Source organism: Dermacentor variabilis, chromosome 9 (genome assembly GCF_050947875.1).
Source record: "Dermacentor variabilis isolate Ectoservices chromosome 9, ASM5094787v1, whole genome shotgun sequence".
Classification (NCBI taxonomy): domain Eukaryota; kingdom Metazoa; phylum Arthropoda; class Arachnida; order Ixodida; family Ixodidae; genus Dermacentor; species Dermacentor variabilis.
In genome coordinates, this window is record NC_134576.1 from 98,233,670 (window position 1) to 98,256,605 (window position 22,936).

The following is a 22,936-nucleotide window of genomic DNA, read 5'->3' on the forward strand; positions in this document are numbered from 1 at the left end:
AAAACAAACAGGTGTGCTAGTGCTTTGAACCGAGAAGTAAGTCACTCTTGCCCTTAAACTCTGCACATTCAAAGCTTGTTAAACGAGGTATTGTGAAGTTTTGCCTCATTAACAGTCTCAATAAATCTTGCTCACATGAAATGCAAGATAGTATAGCTGCACAGGTTGATCACCTTTCTTGGGCTGGCTACCCTTTGGCCTTAATTTCAGCCATAGCGGAACAGCTTCTGAAGGGCACAAAACGTGATGAGCAGTCAAGGAACCAGCCGGTTGGAAGACACAGGTTCGCAGTGCTACCGTATGTGCATGATGTCTCCGATAGGCTAAAAAAGGATTCGGCAACCTCCAGGAATCCCAGTCCTTTTCTCAGCCCCGGAAAAGCTGGCAAAGCTCTGTAAGCATGTAAACGCGCCTAAATCGCGTCAAGAGTTCTTGCTCTGTCAGGCACAGAAAAGATTTTGCGATATGTGCACCGAATGTGGTTTACCATATTCCCGTTTTGAGGCAGTAAATACGTTGGATGGACAGGCAGGTGCCTAAATGATCGTTTAAGAGTGCACTACAACGTCCATAACACTGTTCAAGGCCACTTGGGCATTCATTGCCGGGACTGCCGCTGCATGCCCCTCTTTGAAGATACGCAAGTTCTAGCGAGACACAGCTCACCCGGTACATTATTGAAGCTGATTGCACCAGGAAATTGGGTAGTGTGTGCGTTAGTTCCCCCTCTATCACGCTGACCCCTAGTGAAGTCTTGTATCTCCACAGATAGAGATTGTGATTTTTTTTTTCGTGACCATGTTCTTAGTACATTGACTTGCTGTTAGAACACCCCTTGTGACTGCCTTTCATTTTCTGTGCCCCCCCATGACCCCTCTTGTGTATAAACACACTATGTGGCAACGCAATAAAATATTGTTGGAAGTCAGCGCAGTGTATGTCATCTCTCGCAGTCCTTGTCCTTCCCACTGTACATCATTTTTTATACTGCACAGTGAATATTAATTGATTCAAAATTAGAAAAATATAGTACACATCTGAGCTGCAAAAATGCAATTGATGCAGCAAATGACGTATAGATTGCCAAAAGAAAAAAATGTTCACGGTTAACCACGAGGTGCAGGGACTCCATTCTCTGAGCATCTTGACCAATAAATGCAGCGCATGGCATTGCTGGAATCTTGCGTCCTGCATTAGCAAAATAAGAAGAGAATCATGAGAGTTCAGTCTGTGCAATTACACATGTACACTGTGGAAAATTTGGTAAGGCAACAAGCTCCTGAAAGTAACAAACTTAATTAATGTGACTGGGAACAATGCACAGCTCAGGCAACTGGGCAAGACAGGTGAAAGGTAGGAGAAATTTTTATTTTGCAAATTTAGGAATTGCATTTACTGTGTACACTAAACCACTATGTCACTTTGAATACTAGGCACATACAGCAGCAAAAGCAAATAAATTTACAGTAGCCTTTTCACCATAGAAAATAAGAGTGAACTAAATTTAATGACACTACCAATGACATCTCTCAACAGACATTTGTCCAAGAGTGTGTATGTGACCTTAATATAAATTGACATGAAATCTGCAATATATCCCTGCATTACACTTTATAAATACTGCAGCTGAGAACCTTACGGGATATGGCACATTAAGACTGACATGCACAAGACATTAAAAAATGGCTGTTTTTACACATTATTACACTAGGAGACGAAGAGTAGTTTTACAGAGAGTGCACACAAAATGAAAATGAGGGAACCCCCACTGGCATTCTCATTTGCCCTGCAATACCTGCATCCGGCCCAACAATCTCCAACTCTCCAATGCAGTTTATTAGACCATTTCTGTATACTGAAATTTATTGTGTATTTCTTATTTAATAATTTAGTAAGAACTGACATTACGGCATACTTTCCTTGAAAATTTAGCATGTGTTAACTATTTTCCTTAGAGCAGGCCCCTTTCTTTCAATGGGTTAGCTTGGCGATATGGTGACAAGTAGTATTCCCAAAGATCATAAGTTTAAATAAACTTATGATCTTTGGGAATTGTATATAAGTGTTCATATTCAATGAACCTCAGAGCCACAACCATTTCTCATCCTGTGTTGCCACTACCCGCATGAGTCGCTATGGTTGCAAATTGGTTACCCACCCTCTCCCGCCTAAAAGTACGTTTTTCCACATGGAAAATCACCACAGCATTGCATTTGATTGAATGAGTCCTCCTGTGCATGTTTTTTTTTTCTCGTCTTGTAATGGCTAGGTTCAACATGGTCAAGTTGTCTGAAAACTGCCAAGCCCAAACCAATACTTTGTGTAGTTTCAAAATTATGAAACATTCATTTTTCAAGACTTGTCCCAAATTAAGCATGAGGCAGATTTTCATGATGCAAATGAGGAAAGGTTGTGCTTAGTGACAATGATAGGCCTACTATATCATGCAAAACTGTGTGAAATGACATATGCTTGCAATATTCATGAGCAGCTAGCTCAGTACAAGAAATAGGCGCAACGCCTGCGGAAATGTTTTTTAACACCCATGAGAGGTCCTAGTTTCTTGTAATTTCTTCAAATCCCTTGCAGTCTAGATTGCAATCCGGCGCATTTTGATATTGTATTTGAAATAAAAACAGCTGAAATTTTAAGGTTTTGAGAATTATACGGGATTAAATTAAAGGTAGCAGAGTAATGCAACGAGCAAATAACAAGCTCATTGCATAGAGTAAAGAAAAATTTCTTTCCTGCAAAAACATTGGTAGCAGGAAGGTCATACGAAATTAGCACTGAATGCACAATAAAGAATATCATGCTGGAATGCTCCAGTCTGTGAATATTCTTGCACAAAGAAAATCCTAATTATGAAAGGCCGTCAAGAAAATGCAAGTGTATGCTTTGGATCAGCAGTCATACCTGCAGTATGCAGTACAATCGTCAATATTTAAAAACACACACAACTGCACATAATATCAAGCTTAGGCCGCCAAGGAGCCTCAGAGTTTTAAATTATAACTTGACTTACTATATTAAACTTCACACCTATATCTACTTACAATGTTGTCTTCCCAACTGCTTCCTAGAAGACATCAACCATCTATCTGCCTGAAGGCGAACGCAAGTGGCTTGCTCTTGATGGAGGGCACTAAGGCTGGGCATTGTGAAATTGCTGCTATCATCTGCATGACCTGCGAGAAACAACGCTCTAAGTTCAAGATAAACAACTGCTAATACAATGAAAGACAAGATCACTGGCAATGAGCCTCGTTTTGATTTGCACGAGAAAAGCAAAAAATATGGACTTTGTGCTGCTTACTGAAAAGAAGCAAGCTTCCTTCCAGATGTTGCAGTCATGCATTAACATTGTCACACAGCTGCACGTTTGTATGCTTATATGCTGCTGTTGCTACTCTGCCAGCATGCTTTGCATAGCTTATTATTTCAAGTTATATTGATCATTGTGTTTTCTTCCCAATTTTTTGCAAATAGCACCAGCAAAGAAGTAGCTCACTTACACACACACTCCCTTGTGAGGAGCGAATTCACATACACGCACGCATGCATGCGCGCGCGCACACACACACACACACACACGCACACACAACAAACACACAAGCCTCTGCCACATAAGCAGCTTCCCACGCTTGACACACTGCATTTTTTATCCTTTGACACTCCTACTGCTAAGGCATCAAAAAGCCTTCGTGTGACTAACCCCAAACTCCTCAACCTACACTTCCAGCTTAAACACTTTCTCGAGAGCCAGTACAAGCCTTCCAGCTTCCCCAGTTCTCCAAACTGTAGTTACGAATTTCAATAGGGCTATAGGCGACAGCTCTCGAAGGGCATGCAAACTACCAGGAAAGACCTAAAGCTTGCATATGATACCTCTAAAGCCCAACAACAACACTCCAAATTTTCAAAATTCATTAGAGCTCCTGAGGACAATTGCTATAAACGTAGGACGTCTCGAATAACCTGCTGTTCACAATTTCAGTGGTTGTCTGTATCAACGGAAATGTGGGCTAATTCGAAATCCACGTCTTTAAGATCAGAATTAGTGTAATGGTGAAACACACTACCAGATTTCTTAATCATTTATTTATGCTCTGGATGTAACGTTCCCTTTAGAATAACAATCAAGGATATCAATTCATCAGGGCAGAGGGAAAAAGGAGGAAGCGTATACCTGACGCCTTCCCACTGATCCTCCTGAGAAACGGCGCCTCATACAGCAGTTGTCCAGGTTGGCTTGAAATCAAACTCGGGTTTCAGGCGGCAACACTCGCTGCACCAAATTGGAAGAGTTTTATTGCGAGTAAAACTCTACCGGCCTTATGCAATACATATGCACGCACACAAAACGCACTCGCGCGCACACAAATATACGCACTCTCAAAGCGCAGACACAAAAGCACGCACGCGCACATTGATAAACACAAACAAGCACACATACATGCAGGCAGACACGCTATCACGTGCACGCACACACAGCGACCCACACAGAAACAAGCTCACAAAACACGTACGCACTAGACACACGCAAGCACGCCGGCCCATACAAACCGGCATGTACTACAGTACGCGCGCGCGCGCGCACACACACACACACACACACACACACACACACACACACACACACACACACACACGCACGCACACAAAGCGAGCTGAGCGCACGCACACACACGAATCGAGCCGAGCGCGAGCACGCACACACGCACAGACAAAACGAGCCGAAAACATGCTAAAGGCGCCCGGCAAGCAGCAACAGCAGCACGCGACTGCATCAGGGAGAACCAATACCGCGCCAGTTCTTTCGAAAGGTGGCAAAGTCAGTCGTCCTTTTTCTACGCGACGCAAAAGTGGTCGACCACATTACAAGAAGCCACGCTGAACGCACAAAAGAATCATATCTACGAACGTTCAAGCGCTGAGAAACAAAGCGTAACTATGCAGGCGCACCGCGCCCGATATAAGAAGGGGCGCGATCGAGGTAGTTAACTTGCCCTACTAGGAGTGCAGCTGCTCTTGCTCTTACATTAGTGAATTATGCTACGAGATCACAGTAAGAAACTTCTAGAGCGAACAAAAACACGTAACCCACCAAAGAAATACCAAATAAATGGGCACTTGCCTGAAAATTCCCATTATGGCAGTACTACCGACCGCCGACACAGGGCACATTGCAACTGCTCGTCTCAGCGTCCGTGGATCCATCTTCCAGTGCGTACGAACGCTTTGCTTTCAAGTGGAGCACGAGTAACACACAAAGCACGGGCCACACCTTTTTCTACACCGCGCACAAAACTAATCACACGTGTAAAATTATTTCGCACAGCGCGAGGCGCGAACGCATTTCATGTAGCGAGAGAATGCAATAATGGCGTAGCTTCCGCCTTCCCGTCCTGCCACGCGCCGAAGTGACGGCATGTGACTTTACAGCGTCCTCCCATCACTTCCGGTCGCTTTTCATTGGGCAGGGGGCGGCCGCGCAAATTGAACGTTTATTCTGACAGGTTTGCTTGCTCGTATGGCCGCCTGTTTGCTGCTCATAGAGTTTCTCACTACATTATCTAGAGGGGAATCTGGCGCTGCTGCGCTGTGGTATGCATGGGAATGCCGGTATATTGTGGATTCGGATTGGCATCGTTCTCGTAGAGACAGGACACCTTGAAGACGCGCTTGGCAAGTACCGTTCCGTCTGTCACAATGATTCATTTTCTACTAGAACAGCACGTAAAAAGCTGTTTTAGCTTTATTATTACGCGAAAACATGTTTTGTTTAACTATGAGAACTTGTTATTGTGTGTACGACTACATATTACGTAAAAAGTATCAGCGGGCCGCTAAAGTTGGAGGACAAACGACAAGGTTCGCGCTCGCTTTGAAAGAGTTGGTCGTCTGTTCTTGCTTTTCTTCGCTTGGTCATGCATCGTGGGTGAGTAAAGATGTAATATGCGTGAATGGAAACATTTTATGAAGATTTTACTTTGAGAACGCGTTATTTGCGTAGCCATATCCACGTTTTAGACGAAGCCTCTTACAACACCAGCCAACACGAGCCTCGCAGACACATATACCGTGATTCCATGACGGCATGGTGCCCCCTTAAGAAACTCCCATAGACGGTGGCGCCAGATTACCCTCTAGGTGTTATAGTGAGAAACTCTATGTTGCTGCTGCTTCGTTCTGGTCCCCAACTAGAGCGGTGAGCGGGTAGTTGTTACTACGTTTTGTGCCGAGCATTTTTTTTTGGGGGGGGGGCGCAGTCTGTGCTGCATGACCGAGGGTACAGTACACAAATGGGGACCGTGAGCGAGACGATCGGCGCTCTTCTGCTGGTGCGATTAGGTTATTTGCTGCGTCCGAACGAAGCAACCTTGCGAGCTCACAGCGTAGTTACAGCGATATCCTGGCTCGATAAAGACCCTTACATCTTGGTCGTGCGACAGCGACGCGTAAGCATTCATGAGGCGACTAAAGAATGTGTTTGTAAGAGCGTATGCTGTGGATAAGCAATTACAGCTTTGACGACACCAGCCCCTAATATATAGGCTGAGCCTTACAAACTGTGTCCGAGGATGCGCTTAGAAAGCAGACCAGCAGCTTAGTAAAACTCTGAATAACTTAGGCAAGGTACGTGGAGATTCGGATTTGAGAACTTCTAGCGCGATCTCGCCGCTTTAAATGTCTTCGTTATGGCTTCACCAAGCAAATTGTGCGTTGATGCCATTGTACAGCAGAGGCTCGTCTAACAGCACGTCCCTGTTTGTTCAGCAATGTAACGACACAGCTTCTTTAATTTCGCCACTTTTTGTTGGGCTTTTAAGGACACCGAAACATTCGTGCAGAATTGTGCAAGTTGCTCGCGCGTTTTCATTCTGCTATTGCAGTTTGTCTTAGAAGTGTTTAATTGCATGATAATATAATTGTGAGCACAAAATATAGTGATAATTAAATTGTAAGTGAAAGTGCGTACATTTTCTCAATGATACATTTTGGAGTGGCCGTCATGCCAGTAACATCAGAATCCTAGAAAAAGATCGACAGTCACTTAGGAATGCGAAAACTTAATGACTTCATGGATGTACACTTGCAATTACCACGTGACCGTGATACGTCCTACATTGTCATGTGTCCTTTACAATTCTACCTTCATCTGCCGCAATCCACCTTGCTACAGTTTGTACGAACCTTAACCGAATTTATTCCACCCTAATACACATTATTGACCCATAATTGCTCATAATTAACGTTGTTCTATTTACTACCTTCTGTATCACTACTGACGTCATACAAGACGCTGATGACGTCACATTTTATTGCTTTATTTTAGATACTTTCAAGGCCTAGTACATACAACAGAAAGAAGGGGTGAAAGTATACAATATTTGCAGTGCAGGGCAAGAATAGAAAATCAAACTGTAAGGCACTTTGAACAGCGATGTTGAATTAGTGGTGTCACAAATTGAGACTGTGGAGGCGGAAAGGCGGTTCCATTCAGTGGCTGTTCTTGGCAAAAAGGAAGAATGGCACATGAATTTTGTGTTGATGGTCCATGCGAGACGAGATATAACTTGGTGGGGTGAAAATATTTTCTTTAAGAGAAGGGTTAAAGTACCATATTCTATGAAAAATACAGAGAAGAAGGTACCTACGACGTAACCAAAGGTCAGATTGACCTAGTGTTCTTTTCATGGACGTGACGCTAGAATGACGTAAATAATTTGAGAGAATAAAACGGCGGCGCGGTTCTGAATGCTTTCAAGGGAAATGACAACATTGGCATGAGCAGGGTCCCGTATGGATGGTTGTTGCGGAGAACGCCATCTTTCCTACGTGAAAGTCCATATAATGCTTTCGCATTAAAAATGCAATACATACACACCTTGCTCAATGCGTGGACGTGTACACGTTACTTAGGTTTATGCATCAATGAGTTCAACACCCTTCAGTCGCTGATTTAACACCCTTCTTCTAGCAAAGTCGCACCTTATGTGTGGTATACACCCTTGCGATAGGGTGTTTTGACCAAAAGGGTGCTAAAAGGGTGTGGACTTGGGTGTAAATGCAGAAAGCACCCCTCCCAACACCCATAAGGGTGTAAAAATGTTTAGTGTGTAGGTAACGACGTGCGATGGCGTTCAGGAGGCTTCAGGTCGCGCTGGGTGCTTTGGTAGCACTGGCGGTTATTTGTATGACAGACGCCAATTTGTTATTCAAAACGCAGCTGCGTACAAACCGTGTCGTACACTTCGACGTTCCGCCCGAGGGAAAAAACAAACAAACAAACGAACAATTGAAATCTTATTCGTCAACCTCTTTTCCGTGAGTGAAAGCCAAAAACAAAAAACATAAAGGTACCACGAGAGCGGTCAAATTGCGGCTGTAGGAAAGGCACATTCGGGCTCGTCAGAAGCCGCCATGTCCACCATCTTTGAAATCGCCTTTACTTCGTAGTATGACCCCCACTACGACATTCGTACGACTGTTCCGCCCCCTCTCTTTCCCGGCTACTTTCTTCTTTTCCCTTCAGCCTCCTTCCGCGCACCGACATTGCATTCACGGACGCAGTTACGGCTATCGCTCAGTGGCGAACACCGAAATGCTTCACCCTGGAAGCCGGCGCGGCACAATCGCGTCATAACAGCAGCAAGAGCAACAATGCGGAAGGAATCTTTGCACTACAATAGCGGTGCAGGGCATCGCTAATGCATTACACATCAGTGCGATCGCAAGGTGGGGTTCTACGTGGCAGGTTGTTCACAGTGCATACGATGTGTATGAAATCGTTTCACTGGACATACAAACCTGTTCTTACTGTTGACCTTTCAAGGTGACGGCATCCGGCATATTTCTTTCAGGCGAACAATGCTCTTTTACTAGAGCTTGGTGGCGCAGAAAAAAAAAAGAGACGTCAGCAAAAACAATCTTACAAGAAGGCGAGAAGAGATAGAACAAAGGTACATGTACTCTCTGGTTGAGTTCAAGTGCGTGATTTTGCTTCTTTCGCAGCACTCATTGCATGATACTACTCGGCAGTAGAACGAACAGGCACAAAACGCAGAGACAGTTTGTATGTTGGAAGCAGAGGTAGCACTGCATCAGTTTTTTTTTATGTTTCTTCTATATCATTTAATGCAAGGTAGTCCGATTTTCATTTTCTCCTGTTAATGTGTCTAGCGTCTTCCTAAATTATTTTCTTTCCATAAGCAGTTGTTTACCCTGTTGAAAAAGACTCAACATCTCATATTGCCACATGTATCCCCGTTCATCTCTCTCTTTCCTTTCTAATGATGCTGTGATCCAACGCTAATTTCAAACATCTTAGAAATATTTACACTAATGTCTTTTTATTTAGTTTGTTGCGCCTTATTGTTTCTATCAAATTCTTTTGTTCATTTATTTTTGCGCGCATTGTCTAATATGTCTTGTCTTATGTAACCATGTTCTTTGTACCCCCGCTCTATGACTTGCTCAAGATCGCGCTTATAATAAGTAAATAAGATCCCCATAAGTGCGCACTTGTCATAATTCATGATGATCATCATCATACCACCACCACGATCATCACTACCAGCTTCATCGTTCTCACTCTACGTGTCCTGTGCCCAGTCGCATGCTGGGAACGACATGTGCAGGCTTTGTGGAGCCCTTCCAGTTTCTTTCATTCGAGACGCCTAAGCTTTCTAAAGACGTAAGCAACATCGAAACAACAACAACAACAACAACAACAACAACAACAACAACAACAACAACAACAACAACAACAACAACAACAACAACAACAACAACAACAACAACAACAACAACAACAACAACAACAACAACAACAACAACAGCAACAACAACAAGAACAAGAACAAGAACAAGAACAAGAACAACAACAACAACAAAAACAACGACGACGACGACGTAATCAAGGTGAAACCGTGATTACGTGCAGCTGTAGTTGGCGTCACTGCGTGGAGCGCGTAATCAGCCGCACGGCAAGCTAGTCCTGGAGGTAGTTGATAACAACAACGACAACGACAACGACGACGACGACGACAACAAGAAAAAGCGTTCACTGAGTACGCTCGGTGCTGCTATACGCTGACACGATGGCTGTAGCACGTAACGCGAACGCGCGCAACGTACAGCGACGTGACAGCTCAGCCTGCGCCAGACCCGCGCCGCGTCGTTAAAAAAATTCCGGGAAAGTCGGGAGCTATATCGGTAATTAAATTAGGCCGAATGAAACCCCACTCAATCAGTGTTTGTCAACGGACACAATGTGCGCGCCTGATATGGCTGTGCGTTTACTCTCCCGTTTAACCGGCGGGGCGGGGTAGGGGGAGAACCTTCAATATTGTATGAACCCGGCGTCTTTGCTCTTCCAAGATTGCTGCGACGATGTACTCCCGGCGTTCGGTTCCCGCCATCCCCAATTTTCCCCCATTTTTCCTTCCCGCGCTAGATGTGCCGTGCGTTCAATCGATTCTAGAAAACTGCGGCGCGCTTTCGGGAAGGGCTTCTTCTTTTGCCTTCAGCAGATTCCCGAAATCGGTACCGGCACACTCCCTCCGCTCGTTGCTTCCACCGTCGTATTTTTCGGACTATAGTCCGCACGGGGCGTTTCACCCGCAACCAGCAAAGTATGGCTCGAAATAAATAAAAATAGAAGTTATCCCGCATTTAAACTATTTAGCTACAAAATACTGCAGGCTCATTTGGGCGTATGCATGATGACTCACAGTATAAGTAATAAAAAAAACCAAACAAGGAAACAAAATGCATAAGCTTCTATAGAAGTAACAAAAGAAATTACGACAGTATGAAATCTGTAACTATTCGCTCCTAAAGAGTCAGTACAGATTAAGAATAACAATTTTAACATATTCTATTCGTATATAGTGAGAGAAACAGGTAACATGCAAAATGAAAGAGAGCAAAAGGTTGTACCATGTCTTCTTTTTTCCCTCGAATATACTCCAAATCAACGAAGGCACATCACACTCCACATTGGAGAAAGCTTCTACGTGTCAAGCGTCCAACGCCACATTCAACCAGAATACGATAAAGAACGACGCCACAGAAGAACCGCACCCCTACAGAAACAACTGACCACACGACCGGCCACCGACGTACGCTACACGGACGTCGCGAAATACCCGCAACACAACAGCTAAGCCCTCATCTTGGTCGACGTCCACAGCGCGGAGATCACGGCAGCATCGACTCGAACCCGCTACTACATGGCAGCGGTGGAGCTGGTAATGACAACCAGCATTGAAACTAGTCACAGTAGTCGCACACTCCTAACAAGCCTGCCGCAATTACCATAAGGGTATCATCATCAGCATCGTACTGCAGAGACTCATCTCACAGCACCAACAGCTACAAGACATATCCACATCGTTTGGACGCCGGAACACGAGATTCAGATGGCGAAGCTGGAATGACGACGATGGAATGACTGCGACGGTGTTACCACCACGGTGTGACAGCAAATGCATGACGATGATCGTATGTCGACGACGCAATGACGGCGATGGCATGACAACCGCGACATAATCAGCGGTTGAATTACGAGAGCATGGTCACGATGGAATGACGTCGGCGGAACTGCGAAGGTGGTATGGCGACAATTTGACGACGTTTCTGAAATGATAACGATGGTACGAGAGCCTTACGACAACGACATGACTAGAACAGGAGGATCATGACTGCATGACGATGATGGAATTATGCCATGACCCCGAGGACATACGCTGTGGCTCAAGTTATAGACAACAAATGGATCCATGGCGTTAGATAGATTATGTAGTACAGCACGAAGCAGGGACAAGGGACGCAAGAAAAACGAGGACAAGCGCTTGTCCCTTGTCCCTGATTCGCGCTGTACCACACAACTTAGACTTCTGTCAACCAAAGGACCAGGCAGGATTCCGTAAAGGCTACTCAACAATAGACCATATTCACACTATCAATCAAGTGATAGAGAAATGTGCAGAATATAACCAACCCTTATATATAGCTTTCATTGATTACGAGAAAGCGTTTGATTCAGTCGAAACCTCAGCAGTCATGGAGGCATTACGGAATCAGGGTGTAGATGAGCCATATGTAAAAATACTGGAAGATATCTATAGCGGCTCCACAGCCACCGTAGTCCTCCATAAAGCAAGCAACAAAATCCCAATAAAGAAAGGCGTCAGGCAGGGAGATACGATATCTCCAATACTATTCACAGCGTGTTTACAGGAGGTATTCAGAGACCTGGATTGGGAAGAATTGGGGATGAAAGTTAATGGAGAATACCTTAGTAACTTGCGATTCGCTGATGATATTGCCTTGCTTAGTAACTCAGGGGACCAATTGCAATGCATGCTTACTGACCTGGAGAGGCAAAGCAGAAGAGTGGGTCTAAAAATTAATCTGCAGAAAACTAAAGTAATGCTTAACAGTCTCGGGAGAGAACAGCAATTTACAATAGGCAGCGAGGCACTGGAAGTCGTAAGGGAATACATCTACTTAGGGCAGGTAGTGACGGCGGATCCGGATCATGAGACGGAAATCATCAGAAGAATAAGAATGGGCTGGGGTGCGTTTGGCAGGCATTCCCAAATCATGAACAGCAGGTTGCCATTATCCCTCAAGAGAAAAGTATATAATAGCTGTGTCTTACCAGTACTCACCTACGGGGCAGAAACCTGGAGGCTTACTAAAAGGGTTCTACTTAAATTGAGGACGACACAACGAGCCTTGGAAAGAAGAATGATAGGTGTAACGTTAAGGGATAAGAAAAGAGCAGATTGGGTGAGGAAACAAACGCGAGTTAATGACATCTTAGTTGAAATCAAGAAAAAGAAATGGGCATGGGCAGGACCTGTAATGAGGAGGGAAGATAACCGATGGTCATTAAGGGTTACGGACTGGATCCCAAGGGAAGGGAAGCGTAGCAGGGGGCGGCAGAAAGTTAGGTATGGTATGGTATGAAGAACTTTATTTAGGTCCTGAGGGATCAGTCTGGGACTGATGCGGGCCGCTCCCACGTCGGTACAGAGAGGCCGAGCCCATCTGCCATCACACGGGCCCTCTGGACAGCCCTGAGTTGGTCCGCCAGCACTTCACTGTGCAGCATTCGCTGCCACCACTGTTCACCTCGAGAACCATCACCGGCCAACGCCAAGCAGCGCCACAGCATGTGTTGTAAATCGAGCAAACCCCCACACTTACTACAATAGACTGAAACCCCGCAGTCCGGATTAATTTTATTCATGACCACCGGGTTAGGGTACGTCCGTGTCTGCAGAAGCCTTAATGTAACCGCCTGCGGCCTACTTAATTTAGGATGTGGCAACGGGAATGCCCTGCGCCCTAAGTAATAGTGCTTGGTGATTTCGTTGTAGGTTAACAGTTGGTCCCTGTACTCAGGAGCGGGAGATCCAGCCCCTTCAGGGAGTACACAGCACACTAATCCTCGTGCCTCCCTGTGCGCCACCTCGTTGAGGTTACGCGGGGCTCCCTCCACTGTCCCCATGTGCGCCGGGAACCAAGTAACGGTATGCGAAGTGATATCCCTACCCTGCAGCAGTCTGTTAGCCGGTTCCGCAACAAGTCCTCTCGAGAAGGCTGTAATCGCAGATCGCGAGTCGCTAAACACCAAAACTCTTCTAGAATCAATTAGTGCTAGAGCAATAGCCACCTGTTCAGCAACCCCCGGGTCTTTGGTATAAATGGAAGCAGCATTTCTAACGCTCCCTTTGCCATCTACTACCACCACCGAATAAGCATTTTTACCATTAAGCCATGCGACGTCAACAAACGCAGACTCCTCCTCCTGATCCGTTGCCTCTCGCAACAAAGCCCTAGCTCTCGCGACCCACCTCCCTACATTGTGCACGGGGTGCACATTCCGCGGAAATGGACGAACCATGATATTTGCCCTAAGGTTCACGTTCAATTAGTGTAGGGGCGCCCTATCGTGCGACACAGCCACCGATTCTTCAATTGACTGTAATATATACCTACCCGATGGTGTACCTAGCAACCGCTCCCTCTCTGCGGTATGTTGAGCCTCAGCAATTTCATCTAAAGTATTATGCAAACCCAGTCGTAACAACATATCGTTTGACGTAGTCATAGGCAGACCAAGCGCAGCCTTGATGGCTTTTCTGATTAATACTTCCAATTTATTTTTCTCCCCCCTATTCCAATTTAGCATAGCTGCCACATACGAGAAATGACACATAATAAATGCATGAACTAAGCGCATCGCACCTTCTTCCCGTAAACCCCTATGCCTATTAGAGATCCTTCTTATAAGTCTTATGGCCTCCTCCGTTTTCTTGGTAATACGCTGAATGGTTCTAATGTTCGATCCGTTCGCTTCAAGTACAAAACCCAGGACCCTGATTGCTTCAACTTTGGGTATCACTGACCCTTCCCTAGTATGAATTCTAATGCAAGGCTCAACTTCCGGTACCCAACCCCTCGGCCTACGACCTAGCTTCTTAGATTTGAAGATCAACAACTCCGACTTTTTAGTGGAGCACTTGAGCCCCATGAGACCCAGGTACTCCTCCGTAAGCGTTACCACCTGCTGCAGCCTAGCCTCAAGCTCTCCATCACTACCACCGACACTCCATATAGTAATGTCATCCGCGTAGATAGAATAGCCAATATCCTGGACAGTGTCCAGTCTATTAGCCAACTTCGACATCGCCAGATTGAATAACATAGGCGAGAGTACGGATCCCTGCGGAGTACCACAGCAACCCAATTTAACGACTTCCGATTTTATCTCCCCAAACCTGAGACATGTCTTTCTATCCGTAAGGAAAGCCTTGACAAAATTGAAAAGCCGCTGCCCCATATTCAAGTCCGATAGCACCCGTAGAATGAAAGAATGTCGGATTTTATCGAAAGCTTTTTCCACATCAAGTCCAATTAGTGCCTTAGTATCCCTTGTTCGCCGGTCAAGGATCTGATGCTTAATCCTGATCATAGCATCCTGAGTCGAGAGGCCGGGCCGAAATCCTATCATCGAATGCGGAAAGACCCCATTGCCCTCAACATAACGCGTTAGCCTATTTAAAATGGCATGCTCAGCGACTTTTCCCAAACACGACGTCAGAGAAATGGGTCTGGGATTTTCAAGCCCTATGGCCTTCCCCGGTTTGCGTATCAGAACAGTAGTTGCCAGTTTCCACTCTTCCGGGAAAGAGCCTTCCTTCCATAGGCAATTGATCTGCCGCGTAAGGAACTCAATTGACCCCTCGTCTAAATTCCGTAGCATTTTATTCGTAATGCCATCCGGCCCTGATGCCGATCGACCATTAAGATAAGTTAGGTGGGCGGATGAGATTAAGAAGTTTGCAGGGACGGCATGGCCACAATTAGTACATGACCGGGGTTGTTGGAGAAGTATGGGAGAGGCCTTTGCCCTGCAGTGGGCGTAACCAGGCTGATGATGATGATAATGATGATGATGATGATGACACAATTTATAATGGAAAACCAACGAGCCCAAACCATCACCCTTCTAAGTTAGATAGATAGATAGATAGATAGATAGATAGATAGATAGATAGATAGACAGACAGACAGACAGACAGACAGACAGACAGACAGACAGACAGACAGACAGACAGACAGACAGACAGACAGACAGACAGACAGACAGATAGATAGATAGATAGATAGATAGATAGATAGATAGATAGATAGATAGATAGATAGATAGATAGATAGATAGATAAAGAGGCGTCTGAAGTAATCAAATGATGCTAATCGAATTAACTAGTGAAGCGTACAATGGGCGTAGTTGATCAGCGCTACCATTTTCTCCGTGGCAGATGAGCGCCGCTAATGTAGACTAATCTGCGCAGCTTACAACTGTTGTGTCTTGGCCTGCCTGCCTCGACTTTCCCATAAAGTGACAAGCACCGCCAACCTAAAAACTTGCATAGGGCTACAGATTTTAGAGTCTCCAGTTTTGGGTTATTGCACATTGCATGCCCGGGCCTAATCCGTGCGCTACGGAGGCACGGGCCGAACCCGAGACCAAAACTCCTAGGCCCAAGCCCGGCGCAGGTCCGAGTTAGAAATTGCTCATCCAGCCAGAGCCCGGCCCACGGACTCGGCCGGCCCTGGGATTTCGGGTCAGCCCGGGCCGGTGCAGTGCTCTAGCGTTTCTGCAGCGGGATTCCTCTTTCATGTTTCCCTAGAAACGTGGTTGGGCGGATGGATGTTATCAGCGTCCTCTTCGGAATGGGATGGCGGGTTTCGCCACTAAGCTCCTGTTATTTTATTGCCTAATGTCCTACCTATGTTAAAAAAAGAAAAAAGAAAGAAAAAAGGGAAAAGAACACGATGAATTCCCCTAACCAAATTTTCTGACTCCCTATTCTGAACTTTGCTTTTGTACGTTTCCATTTGTTTGTCATTTCCCTACTCTTCTTCTACCAATCTTCCAAATGCCTCTTAATAATCTTTATTGCGGGCACGTTTACTTTCCCCTTTCCCTCGCCGAACCCAAGGGCTTCAAGGAGACCAGAGGTGCCTAAATCGACCACTGGGTAGACGTCTTCACATTCTATTAAAACATGCTTCATAGTTTCCCCAGCTTTACCGCAGCAAGCAAATGCTTCTTCATTCTTATATCTCGCTTTATAGATGCGTGTTCTAAGGCATCCCGATCTGGCTTCGAAAAGTAATGAGCTTCCCTTTGATTTATCATGAATTATTTATTTCCTGATTTCATTTTTTCCTCTTAAGTAGTTGCTCATGGCAGCTTTCTGTTCCATTGCTGTCACCCATGAGGTTATTTCAGCCTCTCTGACTTTCCGCTTGACGTTCTTTATTAAAACTTCTTTCTGGGCGAGTTGGTGCATACTTGACATGAAAACTGTTTACAGCGCAAACACATGCAACCACAAAGTATAAGGGACAGGACACAAGCGCTGTGTCCTGTCCCTTATACTTTGTGGTTGCATGTGTTTGCGCTGTAAACAGTTTTCATGACGTTCTTTGTTGCTGTGCTGCTTACCCTACAGGCCGCATACTTGCTGGCAAGTTTCGTAGTTCTTTTCCTCCACTGTGAATCAATGTGTTTCCTGTACAGATATCTAAACACTCTCCCAGCTCATTTACTTTCTTCCATACTCCTCACTCGTTCTCCATAATCAATTTTACTCACTTCAAAACGTGTCCAGCCAATATCACCCTGCTCAGCTTCATTTGTAGTCTTCTCGTGAGCGCCCGATGCGAGGCGTCCCACTGACCTTTGGTTGCCATCGAGTCCTGATTGTACCCCTGATTTCAAGCAAAAGGCCACATTTCCAAAAGTTAGTCCTGGAAACCATTACACCTTTCCACATAGCCCAGAGCACCTCGTACCTGTTGTATCCCCATCGCGCTCTGTGTTTCATTATGGCTGCATTTCTCTTCCCCTTTACTGTTATTCTTTTTTCCTGTGTTTCCATGTATCCATTGCCTTCGTTTATTCATATACCAAGGTATCTATATTCTCTTACCCGAGGTATTTCCTGGCTCCGTTGTGCCACTGCCTGTTTACTGCTTTCTCTGAATACCATAACACCTCAATTTCTAACGCTAAATTTCAAACCTAAACTCTCTCCTTCCTGTCCACAGATAATAGCCAGACGTTGCAAATCACTTTGATTGTTAGCTAGCAACACAATGTCGTCCGCACAAAATAAACCTGGGCGCTGCTGCTCTACTACTGTACCCGCTTGTTTGCATGAGAGATTAAACCCGATATTACTTCGTGCTAGCGCCCTCTCCATGCATGGTTGGATGGATGTATTGATGGATGTTATGAGCGTTCCCTTTGGAACAGGGCGGCGGATTGCGCCACCAAGCTCTTGCTATTATGCCGCCTAATGTCCTACCGAAGTTAAGGAAGAAAAAAGAACAGAAAAAAACAGTATGAGCTCCCACAACCAAATTTTTTGACCTCCTATTGCGAACTTTGCTTTTGTACGTCTACGTTTTTTGTCGTTTACCTACTTTTCTTCCACCAACCTTCCAATCGCCTCTTTCTACATACATACATACATACATACATACATACATACATACATACATACATACATACATACATACATACATGCATACATGCATACATGCATACATACATACATACATACATACATACATACATACATACATACATACATACATACATACATACATACATACATACATACATACATACATACATACATACGTGAAGTACCCTAACAATGCTAACGCATCACAGTTGTAGACGCTGTCGTGTCTGGTTTCATATTGAAGCATCCCTGTACGACCCTAAAGAAAGTACGAAGCCCAGCTCTCAGTTTTGATTAAAGCATGAAGAGCCGACCCCGGTTGCTATTTAAGAATGCGTTTGGCATGCTTTTGGAGATGTTTAGTTGTGGCACTACGACGCACTACGTGTTGCGGGTGGCGCTCCCTTAACCGCAGTGCCATATAGCCGCACACGGGAGCAAACCGCTATTTCGAGCGCCACATCCTCAAGGACTATAGTTCATGACCACGTACGTCCAGAGATGCCGCGTCTCAGATGATAGCACCTGCGTCTTAAAGGGACGCTAAAGCGAAACAATAAATCAGTTTAGACTAATGAAGCATTGTTTGAGAACCCTGCAGGCAGTCATTTAAAAAGATAGTTTGATTATTAGATGAGAAAATGGCGGTCCAAGTATCAGTATTTGAATTTCGCGCCGAAACCCTAGCGCCGGTACGTCAGCGTGACGTCAGGGATTCCAAAGTATGTTTTCGCATTTGGGCCGCATTGGCTGAATAAAGGTTCCCGAAACTTGCCATGTTTAATATTTGGTTCCTTTAGGACACGATGTAGTCAATCTGTACCGCTATATATAGTTAGTAGGCCCTAGAAGATGCCATCAAAATCCAAGGCGTCGCAGCCCCCAGGTGCGGTAACTTAAGTAGGCGTCGCCACTCGTATTTCGTCCTTGCGCTTTTTCTGGCTTACCAAACGTCTTATCGTTGTAAGAGTGGTCTTTCTGGTATTGCAGAACGCTAATTTACTGATGCAGAAATCATTTTTTCACTTTAGTGTCCCTTTAACTAGCTGTTGCTCGGAAGAGAATGCGAGAACGCTCCCCTTATGTTACCGTGCCATCGTGCGGTACCACATGGTACTACAGGTACCACTGGTATCACCACACGGCCGTACCGCCTCACCGTGCGGATTTTACCGCTGTGTCGCGTTGCGCTACTTTGGGAATTCAGCCACGAAAGGGGATCAGCACGAAAAATCGCGGCTAGTTTAAAAATTGCATCCCCGTAAAGCTCCCACCCATAGATAGTCCTTATTATGCAAAATTTCTGCTCTGAAACATGTATAGACGGCGGACAATACTACGAAAAAATACGGTACGTTTTTCTCCCGCTAATATTTCTTGCTCTTTATTCGTTTGTTTTGCTGAAAACGTGCCTGGCATTTTCAACGGTTACATGTCAGCTTACTGAGGGAGTATGCCTTCCCAGTTAAGGAAAAAAAAAGGAATAGGAAGGAAGGGGACTGCGCTGGGGAGCCATAGAAAGAGAAAAGTAAGTAGATCGCCTATACGCGAGCGTTTACAAATTAATGAGCACAGTTCTTGTGAACCAGGCTCATGGCGTAGAGGCTATCGTTCGAGTAACTTTCACGATCGGATACACTAAATAAATAAACGTGGAAAGTCGAATGTAGGTTCTTTCTTGTGAGTCCTATCGGAGATTTTGCTCGAGGGAAGCTCAACGCGCGTTCTTTTACTTTTTTTTTGTCAAGGTCGAGCGCGTCTAGCAAATAGGGAAGATGAGCAAATAACTAGACAAAAAATTAGCTCACCTGGGTCGGTGACCTTTATGTGTGATGCCGAGCCATCATATTTTGCAGTTACATCTGCGAGTTTCTGTGACGTAACACGCGACATCTTTCTTCTACTTGAGTGGACTCTGTATGGGTTTAGGCAGTATCGCGGTTTGAGCTAGTAGCTCGGTGGCTGTAGCGTGACACGGTTAAGCACAAGGTCGCGGGTTCTGATTCCAGGTCACGCTAACTGTATTTCAATGAGAGTAGACTACAAAAAAAAAAGCAAGTAAACAGTCGCGTACCGCGGTTTGGGTGAAAGTCAGGTAGCCTAAATTAATACCGAGAGCTCTCTTTTATGACGTCCTTTGCAGTCAACCGTGGTGGTTAGGGACGTTATTACCCGAGAATTTTATTCGCGGTTTGAATGAAGCACATGCCAAGTTAGGGTCTTGCGTAGCGAGAATGGCGGTTACGCGCATACCAGAACCGTCTTCTCATTGTAAGACGCTTCGCAACGTTAAACGTGGCAAGGGCACCAACATTAGGGTTCTTTTATCCACGCTAATAGAAAGGCTGACACTGCACCAAATGGGTCAGTTGGGTGGCAGGGTAGATTCATGCGTGACATACGATTTCTGTCATTTCGTATTAACGCTACTTTAAATGAGTATAGTCGCGAAGAACGAGCAATATGCGGTAAAAAGAGCACTAAACGAAAGATATCGGAAAAGTGTGCCGCGGAATCGCACATACAAAAAAATAAAAAAAAGAATCTGCTTTCAGTTATAAATAAGCTGAACATCGAAGACCTTTGGTCATTACAACTTCGCTTCTTTAATGTAATCAGCACCGACGAATTACGTTTTAGAACAGCATCTCGAACATAACAACTGAATACTGGTAAGCGCAATTCTAAGACGGGACAGAAGATAGACACAGAAGCACAGGACACGAGCGATCACAACGCAATGTCTTGAGCCGGTGCTAACGAAGTCTTGTGCTCACTTGGCTCAGTATAGTTTCGATTGCCACATTGAGCGCCTACAGGCGGCTGGCTCCCTTCGTTCGATTGTGACATCTGTGTCCGAGACCCTACTTCAGAAACTGAAGGGTAGAAAAATGCATCGGCAGGTTATACGAACAAAGAAAGCCGGAAGTGGTGCCCCACGTGCACAGGGTTGCGCCGAAGCTGAAGAATGTGGCAGAAAGGTACGACGTGCCTATCGTGTTTTCTGCGCCACGAAAACTTGCCCATTCGGGGATTTTCGAGGAAACCTACCCGTGGAAAGAATACCATGCCACACGCCACATGAGCCGTTGGCATTGCGCACGAGATCCCGCTTAAGTGCGGAAAGGTATATATCGGACAAACCGGCCGATGCGTCAACGATCAAGCGCGGGAGCATGAGCGCTCTGTAGCTGACGAAGCTTCTTTTCATTGTCCTATGCATTGTAGCTTCTGTCCCTGTGAGCCAACACATTCCGGTATTCGAATTTTAGGCAGGAGTGACGATACTTCGGCCAGAGAACGCATGGACGCATATCATATTCGAAAGAAAAAAAAAGTGCCTGTATTACCGATACGTCGGTTGTTTCGGGTAGCAAAGAAAAGAAGTTTTCAGAAATGATGCTGTAACCTATACGCTTCTTGATATGATGCATTGGTTGGCTTCACGGGCAGTGCGTTTGCGCGATCCTGGTCGGCTGTGTACTTAAATAGGCGAAGTCTTCAGAATAAAATTTTGTTGCAAGTAGCGCTCGGCCTGTGCTTCTGTGTCTCATCTTCTGTCCCGTCTTAGAATTGCGCTTACCAGTATTCAATTGTTAAGCATGAACCAACTAGCCCAGCCACAAGTTTTGTTAACTCAACATTCAACTTCGTCTCCACCAAAGCCAAATTAAGTAATGTAGCCAGACGCTCGAATTATTTGTCATTAAAACCTATTCCGCATGACAAATTTCAAGTTTACTCCGAATTTATTCCAAGTCTGTACTAGTGCCTATAGACACAGTAATTGGTATGTTTTCGCTTCCGTTTATCAATTAATTTGGCGTTGCTCTGTTATGTACTATACTTCTAGTTTAGCTCAGATGGAAGAGCGACCGCCTCGGAAAGGCGTTGGTCCCGGGTTTGATCCCCGGACGAAGGCAAATTTTTCTCCTACTACGAAGCTTGTCCGCCAGAAAAACCCGTTTGCGTTTTCTTTGCAGCTCCGTGGCTACTGTCGGGTGAATGACAATTTTCTCTTTCGTGAGCTTTCTTCCACAATTTAGAGATCCACGAAGCTGGTTTGCTTTATTGTGGACTTTGTATTGTGCTCTTTTAATTTGGTGTCCCTTTTTGTTATATTGAATATTTGTATTAAGAGTGCTACATCATTCGCATACGACTTATTAATGTATATACCTAATGGAATGTTTTGTTCGGACCATCTGACAACGTCATTGGGCACCGAGAGCTCTATTCCTTGTGTAGCGCAATAATCGCGATACCGATAGGTACTTTTGTCACTGTGCCCTTACAAAAATGACTTTAGACTGTCTATAGAAAGTCTATAGACTTTTCATAGACGACCTTTCCTTTCTATAGATTTGAACTTTTGTTGATATAAAGTCTATAGACTGTCTATAGACGAAAGTCGATAAAGTTTCTATTTCTTTTTGTCTATTCGCAGTCTATAGACGGTCTATAGAAAAAAGTGGATAAGGTGTTTGTTTCCTTTTTGTCTGCTTCCCCTCTATAGAATACCTACAGACGAAAGCCGACACAGCCTCTATCTATTTTTGTCCATACTTTGTGTTTAGACTTTCTATCGACGAAAGTCGATAGGGTTTCTATTTCTTTTTGTCTATTCGCAGTCTATAGACGGTCTATAGAAAAAAGTCGATAAGGTGTTTGTTTCCTTTTTATCTGCTTCCCCTCTATAGAATACCTACAGACAAAAGTGGATACAGTCTCTATCTATTTTTGTCCATACTTTGTCTATAGACTTTCTATAGACGAAAGTCGATAGTGTTTCCATTTCTTTTTGTCTACTCGCAGTCTATAGACGGTCTATAGAAAAAAGTCGATAAGGTGTTTGTTTCTTTTTTGTCTGC

General features: G+C 44.8%; 1 long non-coding RNA gene across 1 annotated transcript; it reads right to left on the reverse strand.

Annotated features, from left to right (window-relative positions):
- Positions 1-292: 292 nt before the first annotated feature.
- Positions 293-5,338, reverse strand: LOC142558107 (uncharacterized). Its single transcript, XR_012822955.1, has 4 exons — positions 5,138-5,338; positions 4,190-4,288; positions 3,057-3,188; positions 293-1,188 (listed from the first exon to the last, which is right to left on the reverse strand). It is a non-coding gene; the product is annotated as an uncharacterized LOC142558107 (long non-coding RNA).
- Positions 5,339-22,936: the final 17,598 nt, after the last annotated feature.